The sequence below is a fragment of the Odontesthes bonariensis genome, chromosome 11 (assembly GCF_027942865.1).
Source record: "Odontesthes bonariensis isolate fOdoBon6 chromosome 11, fOdoBon6.hap1, whole genome shotgun sequence".
NCBI lineage: Eukaryota > Metazoa > Chordata > Actinopteri > Atheriniformes > Atherinopsidae > Odontesthes > Odontesthes bonariensis.
Window position 1 is genome coordinate 22,110,473 of NC_134516.1, and position 17,802 is coordinate 22,128,274.

Genomic DNA, 17,802 nt, shown 5'->3' on the forward strand with positions numbered 1-17,802 from the left:
CTTAATAATGAATGAAGCTACAGCCACTCAGACCATGATTACCCCCCCCCCACACACCACCCCTCTTTTGTTGTTTTCTCAGCCTATCACTCTCTCGTCCCTTCCATCCATTTCTCATGTTTAACTCAGACTCCGTTTTCTTCCTCTGTAATTATCACACATTTCAAAGCCTCGGGGTTTAATATAGACATGTGCGACTGTGTCAAAGTGAGTCCCCCATGTGCATCCAGAGCAGGCCCCCAAAGGTGAGATGGAGGGAGGGTGCGAGCTAATTCATGCACACTAAACGGATCTTCAATGAATTGTCCAGATTAAGTTTAGAACGAAAAATTAAGATGCTGCGACATAAATGATTGAATTCTATTAAAATCTGTTGACAAAATGACAAAAAGAAATCTCAAGAGACTGCAATGAACGCATCGAAGTGTTGTGTTTGAAACTTGGCAACAACTGAGATGACGGCGACCGGCAACACACTCGTCAATATTCAAGGGTAGAGACGCATGTCCAGGATTACACTTCTATGGTTTACAAGAGTTCTAATCCCTCTGCCTTCACTCTCACTGCTCTTTCTTCCCGTACACTTTAAAAGCCGGTTAGAGAGGCGCCGGGGTGCGTGTATCCCTTTTCCAACCCAGTTTAGACAATAACCCTGACAGGACTTCTTTTTTAAAGCAATAAAAAATGGAGCTGAGTGGCCTCATCAAGAATGTTCAGCTGAGATTTGATCAGCTAGATCCACAACACTCACTGCATTTGTGTAGACATTTTGTCAGGTCATTTTGTGGAAAGAAGACGGCTGAAGAAAGTGTCTGATGATGGGACACTTGGGTTGTTCCTGTTAGGAATGGCAAAAGCTTCTCTCCACTTTGCAGTGTGAGCTGTTGCCTCCATCAAATGATGAGATGGCGATGCTCCGTTTGTGATGGGCTATCCAAGATAACAAAAAAGAACGAGGTGCTACCCATTTCCATGGTAACGGCGAGTAATTAGCACAGAGAAAAGGACAGACGAAGAGGGAGCACGGTTTAATGCGAGTGGGATGTTGGCCTGCTTTCAAGAGATGAGCAGCGGGGAGGAGGAAGGGGGGGGGGGGGGGGGGGCGATTTAACGGCGCAGGTTTCAGGTGTCTCTACACAACGCCACAGATGACAACTTCCTCTGTGTGTTGGCTCCATCTCTCACCAGCGAGTTTGATTAAGAAATCAGTACTTTTTGCAGGAAGGAAAAAAACAGACTTACTCGCTGCTGCGCTGCTCAGCAAGCCCCCCCCCCCAAGCTTCGCTGCATGTTTACACAGAGACTGCGCTGCGAGGGGAAAGCTGGGTTCAGCTGTTGATCTGGATCACGCTGCTACAGTCCCCCATCTACGACGGATGTGTCTGTCCATCTGTTAGTCATGTGATGTTAGTTTCACTAATGTGATTTTTGACAAAAGCTGCACAAAGGACGCATTGGAACAAAGATTGTACAGCTAAACATCAGAGTTCGGAGGTCATCTTCTTTAATTTGATGCTATTTTCTATTTAACGGTGACGTATAAGACTCGATGTTTTGATTCCAAATGCTCTGGATTAATTGTCAAGAGTCATTACTAAATCATAAGCCTCCATAAAGATGGAGTTTAAAACCTTGACGGATGCAACTCCACTGAATCCACAAGCAGCGATGCATCACGGCTGCACTGCACAGAGATCTAGTTTTAGAGCTGCGTTCATTTGACCCCCGAGACTGAACTTTGCACCAGGATTCACCCGCTCACGAAGCTCCTCTATCCATCAAACAAGAAACTAATTCAAAGAACAACCTTTTATGAAGCCATGCCAGTGCGTTTCCACCCACACATGCACTCTAAACACCCACACATTTGTTACTCCTGTTCTTTAAGCATCAAACGTCTCCTCAATCACTCTTCTCCTGCAGCAGCTAATGGCAGCCAGGATCCCACCAGCGCTTATATGCTAAGAACAATTATGCAGATGTGCGTTAAAACCACTTTGGTGCTATAATCCAACAATCAGTCCATTATAGTAATTGTCGTTAGCGAGTGGGCGATTATGGCTTCGACAGAGATGCTGAAGAACACGCAGAGCTCCGTTGGTTTTATGCAAATCTGGCAAGCTCAATTTAATGTGTTGGATGTAATGTCGCTGTATTTCTGAGGTTCTGGGGCCAGGGAGAGTGTGTGTGTGTGTGTGTGTGTGTGTGTGTGTGTGTGTGTGAGAAACCACCTGAAGGTCTGCAGGCAAATGTTTTCAAATGAATCTGTTAGACGGAGTGAACTGCATCCAGTTTTTGAAGGGCAGTAGATAAATAACCAAAGAGAAAACAGGGAAGGTCATGTTTTTTTTTTTATTTCCTGTTAGTTTGCAGCAGTTATTTTGATTTTGCAAGAAGCGGAGCCATATCACCAGCTCTGACAAACCGTGAGTGTGGCTTTTCTTAGATAGCAGAGACTTTCTAAAGAGTGCAACTTCATGCTTAGCTTGCAATCGCGTCATTCCTCTCACTAATGTAAAGTTAAATGTTTCATAACCTACAATGGAGTATTTGGGATATTTACCATACTTTTGGAAATTGCCATTAAAACTTTGTGGCTAGCACATTTATTTCCCATGAATATAGTATAAGTGAGAGTATTGAAACATTGTATAAACGATCGATTTCTGAGTGATGTTCAGGCCAGTTCTAAGCATCAATCATTTGTTGTGTTTAGAGGTGATGACTTTGGCTGTTTTTCTTCTTTGGACTCGTCCCTGTTTGGATTTGTAATTTCCCTTGCTCTCAGTGAATCATCAGTACTGAGCTCATCTGACCGCTTCCTCCAGTTGTAATGCATCAGCTGGGAGCTTCAGGATGTCATGTGAGGAGACAACATGTCAGCGGCTCCAATAATGTGGTTACCTTAAAGAGGAAGGCAAGGAATGTATCCTAAATTCAACCCCAGTCCTCCTCCTCCTCCTCTTCCTCCTCCTCCTCCCCTTCAGTCATGGGTTCTCCGCTGGGTAATCGCATACCAAAAACACAAGAATTTCCCCCTCTCTCCTCTCCAGGCAGGGGCTACCCCCCTCTCTCTAACTGTCTCCATATTGTTAAGCCACAGGGAGTTCACTGGGAACAAACCGGAAGCTACACACCGTTTTGCGTTCAGAATAAAAGCATCCAGTTTTATGTCTCCTTATATTACACACGGCTGAAAATGAGCTGCATAAAGAGGAGAAAATGCAACGGCAATAAGATAACTGAATACACGCGTTATCGTGAACATTTGTTGGCGCTCAAAAGTGAAAATCCAGCAATGTTAGTGGCACATTCATGAAGTCATCAAATATGACGGGTTCGTTCATCGCTGTTTGACTGAATCCTTTCACCATCTATAAACCACTTGGAATATTTTTTTGGGGCAAAAACTCTCATTTTTAACCAAGTTGCAGCTTTATATATTTGTTTGTTTGTTTCCTGTTAAAGTTATTGACTATTGCTGTGGTTTGAGGTGCTGTTTGACAAAACACAAGACACACTGAGCTCAAAAAAAGGGGGGAAATAATTTATATATAGTTTGAGGTGATAAGGCTACGAGTGCTTAAATCGATGAATAAAATAGGCAAATCTAGGTTCCACCTGTTGTAAATGTAATAATTCAGGACACATTGAAATATATATTTTTAAAAAACGACTCACTTTAAACTTTACTGTACATCCCAAATGTGTCAGTGTAGAGCCTTTACGCAGCTGTGAATTTGAAAAACTAAACCGGATGTCGCTGTCTTTTAGCGGGGCACTTGACGGCGCTGGCAGCGCTTCTGAGAGCGGCTTTGAGAGCGATTCCCAAACTGCTCCTAATGTGAAAAATACAGAGAAAACGCCGGGCGCATTCCTGAGACATCTATGCCCGACCGAGACAGGCACAACTTGTCTCTTTATGTGTGTGTGCGCGTGCGCAAGCGTATGCATGGTGAGTCTCTGCGGGGGTGGAGAGCTTGGAGACCACACACTTTGCGCATTGCCCCCCCACACACACTTACACAGGACCCAGCGCCGCACTCGGACCTCAAAGTAGCCAAACAGTCAAGTTCGAGAAAAGAAAAGCAAAACTGAACGCTCAGCGGCGCTGGGTGTCTGGTTTTAGGGTGTAAAAAACACATTTAGTGCGTTAAAATCCCTCTTCTGACCAAGTGGAGAGACAGAAATGTGCTCCCTGGAGAAGCCCGCATGGCCAAAGCAAATCAGAACCGAGATGATGAGAGGGACTTTTGCACAGTGAGCGTTCAGTAATGGCACTAATGTCTAATTAAAACACTAATCCCGAGCTGTTGTCACGTTTTTCAGTCCGATCACACGCCGCGTTGCGCAATCTCCACGGAAAGCCTGCGAACGGCGGAATGGTGCCGACGAGCGAGAAAAACTGTGTTAAACTTTCCTTTCTCCAGCGCGGGCAGCAACAACCACGACAGACCGAGGCTGGAGAAAGTTGTTACCCTCCCTCTCTGGAGATAAAGCGCCGACTGAAAACTGGCTCTACTTACCATGGCTGAGTGTGCTGGCCGCATGTCCCCCATGAGAGCGTTGTGCGTGTGTGCACAGGACGCATACCGATACTAGTGGTCGGAAGCGCAGCGCGACACGTCAACGCGTGTTGCCTCCATATCATAAGGGGGATTCTTCAGCTGCTGCTCGCCTCAGTGGTGCACAAACTGGGGTCCGGGGACCTTCGGCGGGACCCCCCAAGTAGAAAGATTGGGGAATTTTTATTGTTGAGAGCGCAACAAGTCACAAGTGGCTGTGACGCAGCGGACTCGGTTTATGAGTGAAACGGCTAACTGGCTTTTTATGTCAGGACTTCCAAAGAAAATTGAAGGGGGGGAAAAAAGGGTGATTTATCGAAGGGGTGTGTGATCACAAAGAAGCCTATAAAATCTTTTTCTAAAATCCATTCAGTGGTCACTCAAAAGCATTTTAAACCTCACAAGGAGCGATCTCCGGTTACTTTTTACACTTGAACATGTGCATTTATTTGGCTGTTTAACAGCAGCTCTGCCAATCAGAAAAAAAAAGCAGCAGAATATTGAATCCACTCTGGTGTGCTTGTGTGAAGTACATGTCTCTTGAATCGTGGACATTTCCCTTTGTTTCCAAATCATCTGCACCACCTCGTGTCTCATCGGGTGATTATATTCAGAATGTGTGAATGTGCTGCAAGCATTGCGAGTCCCTCACAGATACATCTGGGGAAAAACGCTCATCATTTTTTTTTTTTAAATCACGAACAAGAACTTGAACATGCAGGCAAGTCTGTGCGTGATGTTTTTTTTTTTTTCACATGCACACGGCAAAGCCAGCCCGCTGCTGTTTTCAAACGAACAGATAATGCACTGAAGGGTTTTGTCTGCAGCAGAAGGAAGCCTGGAAGATTTGTACTCCTCCTCCTGCTGCTGCACTGTTCACATAAACGCCTGGCATCTCCTTTTCTCTGCAGTGGCTCAACACTGAAGCATGGGCAGCACAAGACGAGCACAGGCATACAAATGGGCACCCAAGGCTGTACGTGCACACACATCTGATGTAGAAACACAGAAACATCAAACGCTTACCGACAGGCTTTATCCAGACTGTAAAAACCCAGGGCAACCCCAGCCGCTGTCATCTGCCTCTTTAATTCTCGCCCTCATCTGTTTCCTCACTCAATTTGCGCCTTTCTTTCTTCCCCTCTCCTCTGCAGAACCCCAGTATCCTCCTCTCCATCGCCTCTCTCTGCTCTTCACCAGTTTCTACACTGATCTTTTAAGTCTACCAACCTCTCCACTGATCAATGGGCAGCCGGCAAAGCAAGTTCTGCTGCCTCCACCTCCCCCTGTTTTGTGTGTGTGTGTGTGTGTGTGTGTGTTTCACTGCGAGTAGAGGAGGCTTCCAACCCACACACCACTCTGTAGAGCTCTCATCCCCCACAGTGTCTCATCAGTTGACCACTCCACACACCCTACGCATCAATTGTGTGCATGTGTGCACACCTACATACAGTAGTGCCATTAGAAGTAAAGTGCACATTTCAGTGTCACCTGTAGTTTTTTTCTTTTTTGGTTGAGGGGGATTTTTCTTAGATGTGCAGCACAGCATCCTCCGCAAAGAGCTCTGAACACTTGTGAGTCATGTCCATTCCCAAATCTCATGATGGATGAAGTTACATCCAGATGACAGCAGGGTTAACCAGGAAAAGGCCAACTTTGGTGAGCGCGAGTCTTACTGCAGTGTTGTCAGCATCCACTCCTTCACTCGCTGTCGAGGAGTTTCCCAAAATCCGAAGCAGGCTTGTTTCCGTACCTCTCCAGTTTGAATCAAGCTTATTTGAAATTAAATGAATCAGAGCAACCTGCACTGCAACAAGGTTATAAATAGTGATCTAAATTCATCCTGCGCTGGCTGCTGTGCGAGGCGGAGAAGCCATCAGATGAGAATAAATGCAAGGCATTCAGTGGTGGCATCACGAGGGGTTAAATCTAATAACGGCAAAGACATTACCGGTTTGAGGCCCCATCGTGCTACACTTTGACCCAGTGTCAGCAAGCTAACAGACACTGCCATTCAGGGCTTTAAAATGATAAAGATGACTTGATTAATAACTTTCAGATTGAAAAGAGGACCTTTGCTTTAATGTTTGTAGCATCAGTAGCAGTGGAAAATACATCAATAATGAGCAGTGATTGGCCTTAAGCGCAGGGAGGGCTGATTGACAGGTGACACAAGCCATTCAAAAACACAACAACTAGCGATTTGATCCGAAGATGAATGTAATATTCACTGAGAAAATTAATGTTCTTTTAATTATAGTGCATTTTTTTCTACATGCCTATGCAAATTCCCTAAAAAAACAAAAAAACAACAACAAGAACCCATATAACTGGAGGCTGAATGCTGCCAAAACCCATAAAAGTTACCTTTACCTGCAGATAAGAGTGTTTCTGTCTGGATTTTCTTATCCAGATTAAGTGAACTATTTGTATTGGTTTGGGATGAGAGCTGAACAGTTCTGTGATTACATCCAACATGTCGGTTATGGTCAGAATCTAAAAGAAGTCTCGTGCTTTTATTCAAAATTTACTCTTGTCCTTCCCTAACCTTAAATCTTGGAATCACGCCCAACTTATGATGCCATTTACAGCAGCTATATCGTGCGATCAATGTCGATATCCGAGATAACCCGAGTTTAAATCAGTCCTGTCACGCTACTGGTAATATTTAACCAGTTTTGTTTCTGCGCACAGGGAACGCGTGGGGATAAAAGTAAGGATATTTTGAAAAAACGCAAAGCCTGCAGGTAATCGGTGATGCATGTGCGGCTTGGCCTTGTTAGGTCTGATGAGCGAGATGTAATAAAAAGATAAAACTAAAAGAAACCAACAAAAAACAGTACAAAATCACAACACAAAGCTAAATGGGAAGCTATTAATATCCCTTGTGATTTCCTCTGAAGCGTCGCTTGACAAAATGTCAGAATAAAAATGAACAATTGCTCTAAAATGACAGCAAGATTGCAGTCGAGCTTGGACAAAGCTGAGACCTCTTTTCTGCCATGATTAGGGTCGCGGTTGGACTCAGAGAACTGGTGTTGGTGCAGGCCGTGATGGATGCTGCATTAAAAGTTCTGCTCTTTCCACACTGTGGACAAACAGGGCTGCACCCTGAACCTGCTTCATCAGAAAACCTTGAATTAAAAGTAGAGGCCTTGGAAGGTATTTCTGAAGATAAAGTATACGTAGCTCATCATGACCTTGTTTAAAATGGGCAGGCTGAATTGTAACATACACTGACTGTTACTTAAAATGACCATTTGCTTCCCTGATGTAAAACCCTGAAGCTTTAAGGTATTCTGAAAGACTCCAGAGTAACTTTATTCCTGCCTTAAGCGGTATAACCTGTTATCTAAAGTAAAGATTTTACTATTGTGAGTGATACTCTGAAACTGTGATATGATAATACACAGTGACATTCAATGAAGCAATTTTCTAGCAAGTTAAGGGATATGATTTTAGATGCAATAAAGTAAATTGGAAAATGAGAAACTTCATCATAAAAGGTAAGATTTAAATAATTCCTCCTTCCAGCCCTCAGTTTAAAGGGTAACCCCAGCAAATGATTGCAATAATTTCATAATACTTGGGATGTCATGAGAAACAGACAGAAATAATGTAAAAAATTAAAGCAGAAGAGGCTTCGATTTCAGATCACCATTTGCAGCTGAGTTTTCATTGTTGGGACAGCAGGTTGATTATATTAAGTGTATGCTGTTTTTGTGAAAATTGACTGTCAACAGAAAGTCAAAATACAGTTGAGGAAGGGTCAAAGATGTATTGGAAGAAGCGTATAAAGTGAAATAAGGACGTTGCTCTATTGTGGCTCTGGAAAACCAAACCAGTTCCTTCCTAAGTCCAACTTAGAACTGACTCTTGCACCAGCCCTAAACCAGCACTGGAACCACTTAGGGTAAAAAGGGGTATAAAACAGATAAATACAGCCAGAGATATCTCCCACTGGTTAGTGGACTTCTGTTTTGAAGCCTCGATTTGTGGTCTCCTCGCCATCCTGGTCTGGATCTGAGGAAACCAGCTCTACACGGGATAACAATTCACAAAATGGACATCTACTCTCTTTGTAAAGATGTGAAACCAGCGATTAAAAGCATAAACTTTTCACTGAGATCATAATGCAAGTGGGAATTTTAGTAATTTTCCTTTAGACCTCTGTGCAAACTGCAAGTGTTAAGTGTAAAATACAGTGTTTGAAATGGAAGGCTATGTACATCTTTTTGTGCAGTCTATTGGTACAATCAGCACAAAGGCTATTCTTCAGCACCATATTTCAACAAGCAAGGTAAATGTAGGGACACCTATATCTAATGTGTTAAATTAATGTGATGAAACTGTGTATTTGAATCCTTGCCTTGGAAAAAAACACAAACAAAACTTATTTTCCTAAACCTAAGCATAAAGCTGTGATGCCTAAAGCTAACCAAACAAAGAGTGGAACCAAAAGTATCAATTGAATGAAAATAAAGAAGTTAAGAAATGGCTACTACAACCACCTTTATGAAGGTACTGTCACTTCAAAAGCAAACTGCAGGTAGATGTCTGACACTGAGCAACAGATGTGTGGGTGCATGGATGCCAAAGGACACTGAGATACACATCTACAACATGCTCATTCATTCACACATTCATGTAATATTTGTGGACACGAGGATGTGCATAAATAGATTTCCTTGAATCCATCCTGAACGGGAATATGATCTGGTATCCTGTGCTCATGTAAAAGCACTCTTTTTTTTTTTTTTTGTGGTGTGGGAGAGTTTGTTCTGCGAGCCGCCTGTCTGAGCCCGAGTCATTTACATAGATAATGGTAGGGGTAGTGCTAAAAAATATGTGGGGGTGGAAAATATACAATCCTACAGTAGCATACAAAACCAGCCAGGAGGAGAGAGAGACAGAGAGGCAGAAAGAGAGATGTAGGTGTCAGGCTCCTGAAGCACTCTGAAATGATGGGTAATTACATTTCAAATTACCGATGGGAACAAGAGTGAACTCGCTGACTTTGGTGCGCAGGGAAATGCAACAAGAGTGTTGAAATCAGTGAGCAATAGGTAATTTCTAGAATTCCTGTGTTTAGGCAGTGCTGATTTGCATAGCTGGAAATACCAGCTCAAAGAGCCACTTCACTGAACAACAAATCAGGTTTCTTGTACGCCTCATTTCAGACGGCTATATTTTGGATACCAAAACTATTCGCCTTGTTCCAACTGGACTGAGTTATTTTAAGAGTCGCTGAGTTTGTCTTCCAGAGATCAAACCTGTACATGTAGTTTAAAGCTGCAATGATGCTTCGTGCAAATCTACTTGTGTCCTCAGTTTAACATTCTGAATCTTGGATTGTTTATCGCTGTTTTCCCATCGTTTGTAGGAGTGGTGGCATGTGAAAAGTGGATGCTGGCTCAATAGAATCTGTCAGCATGAGCTGCTGAGGCATTTCAGTAAGGGCCGAAGTAGTGTCGATACTGTGGGCATCCGCAGTCTATCGAGGGAGTTCGTTTAAAGGGATCATATGATCAGATATGGTGTGTATGTTGACATAAGATTTCTGCTGATGGCTGGAGTCATCTGTGTGTTAAAGTGATCAGAGCAGCATCAGTACTAAGGCTGTCGCTTCTTCTTCGAAGTTCAAACTTGGGAAAACATTGTCGTGGAGTTTGGTTTACAGTAATTATGGCAATCCAGTGAAACTACAAGCAGTTAAAAGAATGAAGCTCAACTATTTTTGAGTCTATTAGTAGATTCATATGATAGGAGCTTAATTATACTACAACTAAAGCTGGAGGGACCATAACATTTGCCACCCAAACAGCAGAAAATGTGTTGGGAAAATAATTAGTTACTTAACAGCTGGTGTAATGGTACTGACACAAGCCAGACCAAAACATAGACATATGTTTGCCTTTTGGAAGTTCCTATCATAAGTTTCCAAAAGAGTTAGAAAACAGGGAAAAAATGCAACTAAAATTGTAAAGAGAAAACAAGCCGAATGTTGAAAATGATGTTTTCTGCATGGTTCACCATTTCCAGTCTTTTCTTTTCTCAAATTTTTTTAATGCGTTGGTGCCAAGTCAACATTTCTCAGTTAGAAACAAATACACACCTGGTGGAATATCTCTGAAGTAACACGGTGAACTGGCCACACATCAGTAACATTATGTCCAGAAAAAGATGATCAGAATATTTCATGGACGGACGATGTTGAGCTCAACACGATTAAAGAGTGAGTGCAGTTAGATCAGCTGTTTAAAATGAAGGTAATTTTTTTACAGTATATATACAGCACATAACCACATGGTAGCTTATATATTGATATGAAATCTCATTAATAACATTAATTCAGAGAAATCTCTGAACACATGGATCAAGGCTAATTTACAACGAAGTGGAAAACTTTTAGGAGATCTTTTCGGAAAACATGGATGTTCGAGAAGAAATCATCCAGCTCCTTATCTGCACACAGTTCAAACCCAGCATCCATCACGGTAAGGGAAGGTGCTTTAGCGCAATTGGCAGTGGTTATTTACACATAAGTGGCAGCAACATTAATCCTGAACAATATATAGAGGTTCGGGGCAACATGTGTTGCTGCACAGGCGACTTTTGAGGGAAAGTCTTGCTTATTTCAGCACGACCTATCGAATTTGTAGTCGGTCTGCAGCTGGAATGGCCTGGCTAATAAAGCATTTGGTGCATTATGAAACAAAAATATGCCAAAAGAGGGGAATGGGAAAAACGTTTTTCTTCTCAAACTGTAGAAGCTGGTTTCAAACATTTGGACTGTTAAAAGAACGGGTGACGCGGTATGTGTCCCTTAGACAATTTATTTTTAAATGCTATGGGGGAAAATGAGCATATTTTTATGAAAAAAACCCAAGAATATTGTAAATATATGTTTGAAATATTTGCGCATTATTGCGCTCTGTTTTTATTTATTTATTTTCTCAGTCTGGACAGAGGGATGCCTACCCGTCCGAGGTGTGCTGAGAGTTTTGGTCTTTCATCTATATTTCTTTTCATTTTTGCAGCTCCCTGGCTGACTGGTCAGATTGTTGCTATGGAATGTGGTGTGGGACAAAAGGAGCGGAGAACCAGAAACTCAGTGACCTCCTGGAGAGGCCTCACTCTTTTTCCTCGCTCTCTTCTCACCCTATTTGTATCTTATTCTCTCTCCTCCGCTATTCAAAGCTTGTTTTCCCTCCAAGCTTTTCTTGCTTTTTCTGCATCTCTCACTCACTCTTTCACTCTGTCAGGCTGCTGTACTTTGATGTGGTGCTGGCCCAGGTACTCTCACTTGGCCTCTTTCCTCACATACACACACACACACACACACACTCACAACACAGCTATATTCTTCGCCTAGAACAACACAGGCACAAAATCACACGAGCGCAACACACACACACATACGCTCAAACAGGAATGTGTGGGAATCTCCCCTCTGGCTACCTCTGTAACCTGCATCTGAAGCTGGTGAGGGGCCAAGAAGGCAACAGACCCAGGAGACTGAATGCAAATAGTGGAGAAGCTGGTAGGCTGCCTGGCTGAGATCAAAGATCTTCTCCACATAGCTCAACTCTACTAGACATGCATGAACAACATTCGCTTCCACACACAGTCTGCAAGTGTGTGTTTTTGTAGGTGTGGGAGCGTGCGTGGAAAGCGGGTGTTTGTACTCACACGTGCAAGCATGCCTGTTGTGTATGTGTGTGGGCAAGCTGGATTGTGGGGGTGCAAGAGCAAGAGCAGTAACGTTCATTTAAGCAGGAGTTCATACTTTCAAAGAATTTGTGCTTTAGGCAAATGAGTCACGTTGAATTAAATGATCACTGACCTCTGAGGAAGGAGCTTCAAACACAAGGGCTCAAGTAAATTAAAAAAAAGATCAGTAAAACTGTTCTCTGTTTGTTTTCTGCTATGAAAAATATATAAATAAAATATTTTCATCTGTTTACAGCATTTAATCATCACCTGTGTTTATAGACTGAACTGTTGGAATCAATGACCGATATCAGCTCTCAGTCGCTGATGTTTATCTGTAAAGCCGAAGCAGGTGAGGCGCTTCTCCTGCTCACACTGATACTGAGGATGAAGTTGCAGAATAGCTGCAGCGAACGTGCACACAAAAATGATAAGATAAAACCACTGTGTGTGCATTTTGGCTGCCAATGTCTTATTGTAGTATTTTGTATAAATAGGATATCTTCAAAACTTCAAAACACGACGCTAAGTTTGTCTACACTGAACATATAAGACATTATGCAGTTTCTTCCAATTGTTCTCATGTGTTCCTTCTAAATATGAGCTTCCGATCAAATTATGCTCAAAGGGGCCAGCATATAATAGAATCCTTGTCTTCCTGATTGCTTCAGACCAAAAAATGTAAAGATTGAACTTTCATTCTTTTGATTTCTTCATAAAGCTCCACGATGCTTCGGGTGGTCATCCTGCCAATTTGGTAGAAGTTACGGGACTGTAAAAAGATACAAGAAAAAGCAAGGGTGCAACAGATGATGTCACACACGGAGTGAAAACATTAACCAACATGGCGTATAGAAATTAAATTACAGTGTCGGTGCAGCGCGACAGCTAACAGTTCAATACATATTGGAGTAAAAGCCAGGGACAGTAAAAAAAAAAAAGGACAATTTGCTTCTGATGAAAGTGGAAACCAAACCACCTTATTGGTTGCCACACTTGGACTTATTCTAGTTTTCCCAAAGTGTCATTTGAAATCCTGAGATGTATAGCGAGTAGCCGTGAATCTGTGAAACCTGAAGTGGTACAGTCCCTCCATTCCTCACTGCAGGCCATTAACTTCTCCATCATTTTGTGCAGTGATATCGAGTTGTTTAATAATAATAAAAATAAAAGTTCATGATCAGGCTGACGACAGCAGGTCAAAATTTCAGTTCAGTCACTATACTGACCAAATACCAGCAAAACTGTGCTCCAGAGTAATTAGTAAGTGCAATGTACACTCCAATGAAAATATTTAACAACAAACATATCAAATGAAAATGATGAAAGCGTATACCAAAGCTTTATTTAATACAAAGTTGTTTACAGAGCTGCTAGCATGATTGTTGGTAAAATAGAGATTGTATAGCTTATGGGAAACTTTCTGTATGTGTCACCGGTAATGGCGAGTTCTGTACACACTAACGTGGGCATTTTAATAACCACAGATTTTTCAATGTGTTTGTGTCTATCGTCCGTTGACTATATTGAGTAAGGGAAGTGTCACAATGCATTACGGAGAACACCACGACATAAAACAGCACTCCAACAACACAGAACCCTACACCAATACCAACAGTTTTGGACCAGACCTTTGAGAACAAAGTATTTTTTTTGCTGAAGAATGGCGATAGAATTTTCGTAGGTTCAGGACATCAACGTTGGATTGGCCCTTCAACGTGCTTCTGCAGCACGTTGAAGGGCAGGAAGGTGTTCCGAGGTCACCTGTCAGTCTCATCAAAAACTGCACTGCTTATATTTAAGATGAGTCAGGCAGTTTTCATCTATACGGAGATTGAGCAAAGGAGGGAAAAAGCCTTTTTAGAATAATAAGTGTGTTGTCAGGGTGAGAGGACCATTGCCAGATATAACAAAAAAATAATAAATAAATAAAATGATCTGGTTGAAACAAGAGCCGTTTGGAATTTCTAAAACTAGAACGCATGTAGAACGCAAATTTAATTCCACCTACATCTTCCACATTAGTAAAATGCAGCAAACGCATTAATATGAATCAAAAATCAAATCAAATCAAATTTATTTGTATAGCTCATTTCATGTACAAAACAATTCAAAGTGCTTTACATAAAGCATAAAGCATAAAGAATATAAAGAGAAACAAATAAAATAATTTAAATGAATTTAAAAACAAGCAACGGTCTAGATAAATTAAAAGATATCGTGCAGATTTCATGCATAGACACATGAGAAAAGAAGTGTTTTTAACCTGGGAAATGAAGAAAAACACCCCATATGACAGCTAAAGAGAGAGAGGAGAACCTGCCTTTTGACCTGCAAATGATTCAAATTCCCCCTGCAGGCCTGTTTTCCTCAGGCTTGTCAAATAGGAAGTAACTTTTCTCAGTCATGTAAAGACAGGAGGATGGTTAACATCGATCTTCAGCTTTCTTTTCAGCACTTGTGGCATTGTGAGCTTGTGTAAACTGAGCTTGTAATCTGGGGAGAGTAAAGCAGTTTTATGTACATTTTTAACACTTGTGACATTTTTCCATCGTAGTTTTCTCTTTTCATAGTAGACTATGTGTTAGTGCAGTCAGCAGACATAAAGCTGGACTTCCTGGATGTTGTTCTTAATGCAACTGTCCCATGGAACATACAACAAGCTGTAGAGATCAGACAGAGCTGAACAACAGAAAAAGAGGAGCTGACAGCTGCATTTCATAAACTAGGATTAAATATAATGATGTTTGTTGTTTCAAAAGCGAACTTTTTAACCAGTTTTACAACATCTACTGTGCACAAAGATGTTGGAATTTCCCATCCACCTTGGGCAAATAAGCTTCAGTGAATGAGCATGTGTGTTGAGATACGGGGAGGAAAATTCTGCCTTTAATTGGATTTAACTGCCTACAATGAAAAACGTGTTCAAGTGCGTAAATGTGAGTTAATTGAAAAGCAGGAAACAATTTAGATTTGCAGTGATGATAGCCTGTGAGGACAGAAGCACTTAGCAAACATTCTGCACTGCTCTCAAAACACTCTACGTGAACGAAAATAATTACTGATGAAAAACAGCTTTAATGCTAAGCGAGTAAAGAGTTTACCTAGAAAAACTGTATTCATATTTTTCTTTTTTTCAGTCAATGGACCTCACATCAATGCACTGAGGATGTGAGGGATATCTAAAGCTGGGCTGTTGTGCTTATATCCAGATTTATATTCGTACACACTACAGTAATTTGTCATCTTATACAGGCTCCTCACAATTGAAACAAAATTTTTAGCCTCCGTCTCTTTAAAGCTGCAGTCTGCAACTCTTTTTCAAGCATAATGCCTGGAACTGTCCGGGGATTCTGAAAGTAGTACATTAAATACCCCAATACAAAAAAAAAAAGAGTTCTCCAGGTCCCCTATATGTCCCGCTAGGTCCCTCCAAAGCCAGCAGGTTTGTTTACAAAATTGCAGACCGGACCGGTAAAAGGTAACCAATCAGGTTTACGAGCTGGGCTCTACTGCCTGTCAATCACCGATTGTGCACGCGCGATACAAGGTAGGCTCGTCCCCACGCTTATTTATCTGGACTATTGAACTTCATTACGGGCTAGTCTACTTACTGTGTCTTCCATGATCGCAAATGACAGGTGAGTTGATGAATGAGGAGTCGTGTAAGCGCATCTGGCGTGCACGTCTACGTGCACGAGTTCTCATGTGTTTTGATGGGGCGGGACAGGAAGTTGAATAACTTTTTATTTTTCGGTTAAAAAATAAGCATTTCTTGTATTTTGCGACTACGGAGGTCACCGTTTTCAACTTCAAGCGTTCTGATAGATCATGTAAACTCTTAAAATGCCAAAAATTAGGACTTTACGTATGACAACAACAAATCCTGCAGACTGCAGCTTTAAGAAGCCTCCCTAAAAGCCCAGTTTCTTCTTATTGGTAGACTTTGTGGAAGCCATTACAGATTCAGGAGGAAGTGAATAAATCAAAGTGTAAACCCTCTGGGTAATAGGATTTCTTGTTTTTCATTGGAACTGGCAACTTTTCAGATTCATCCCCATATTAACAGCCCTAAGTGGACTGTATGAACATATGCAGCAATAAAGATTATAGCAGGATGTCTATTAAACATTACTGTCAGATTACAGTGTTTAACAGTCATCTTTCAGTGAAAAAACATAAATGTTTTGACATATATCGCAGTCAATGGGTGTGCACTGAAATCCTGAAAATTGTCAGGAAATAAAAAAGGAAAAGCAGCAAATATTGCCCCACTGCCATTAAATGACATTGCATTGTATCCCCCTGCACCGTCTGCAGTTTGAATGCTGTAGTGCGCTGGATACCTGTGACACTAAAAAGTAGAAATGTGCCCCAAGAGCACCCCACTCTCACCGGAAAATGTGTAAATGTGGTTAGAAACATCGAGATGCCAGCGTATCCTTAGGCTGCTGTTTTCTGTTAGGCAAAGATCACATGACATAATGTAAAATGAACGCTGTGAATACTAAAGGATGCGAGCGTGCCACAATTTGAGGAAAGAAAAAAAAAAACTAAAAACAAGAACTAACAAACTGAACAAAGGGGAATGCCTTACTGACAGACTGATGGAAAAAAACCAACAGAACATGACGAAAACAGTGACCTGGCACAGAAGAAAGGAAAATCTGGAGGATGTATACAGAGGGAGGTGATAACAAACGAGGATAAGGTGTGGCGATCAGAAACTGAAGACCTGGTGTGAACCAAGAGGAGGGAGGCTTAACAAAATTAAACTGATGTCCAAGATGAAGAGAAATAACTGACAAATGAAATGGAATACAAAACACAACATAGAAACGTAGATCGAACCATGTATGTTAATTAGAACCCTGAACATGGGAATTATACAGAGGGAATGATTGTGGAAAACACGCTTTGAACGAGTGATCTCTCGCATGAAGGTGTGTGGAGTAGCAGCCTCTGCCATCCCCTCCTTTCTCTTTTTAAGCCTTTGTGACCAAATGAATACTGGTGAGATGGCATGAATAAGGAACATGTATGGAGACGTAGCCTTTTGACGGGCTGACTAATCACAATTAGCATCTAAATAAGGAACATAGCAAGAAAAAAAACAGTGACTGTACAATGTTTTGAGTCTTCATAATGAAACTGGAGGATTTAGTGATACACGCGCATTTCCAAAGAGCACCAGAGTTTGATGTTGTGGGCGTGTTGTGATCAGAGCAAATGACATTTAGTCAGCTCTGAACATGACTTAATGAAAACATAAAAGTAGCAAACTTAGCATTCAGAGCAGCAGTCTTGTTGTTGGCCCGCAGCGGTTACTTACTCATACTGCACATTCACCTTTGTTGGAAGCTTTTTCCCTGATTGTGACATGAAACAGACGAATGGCTCCCGATCAATCTTGCTTGAAGCTCTCTTCTTGTAACTATGCTCACAAACAAAAGCATAACTCCTTGAGCAACAGCAGTTTGTGCATTTTTGCTCTCAGGCTGTCAGTGAGATGTGTCCATCCATG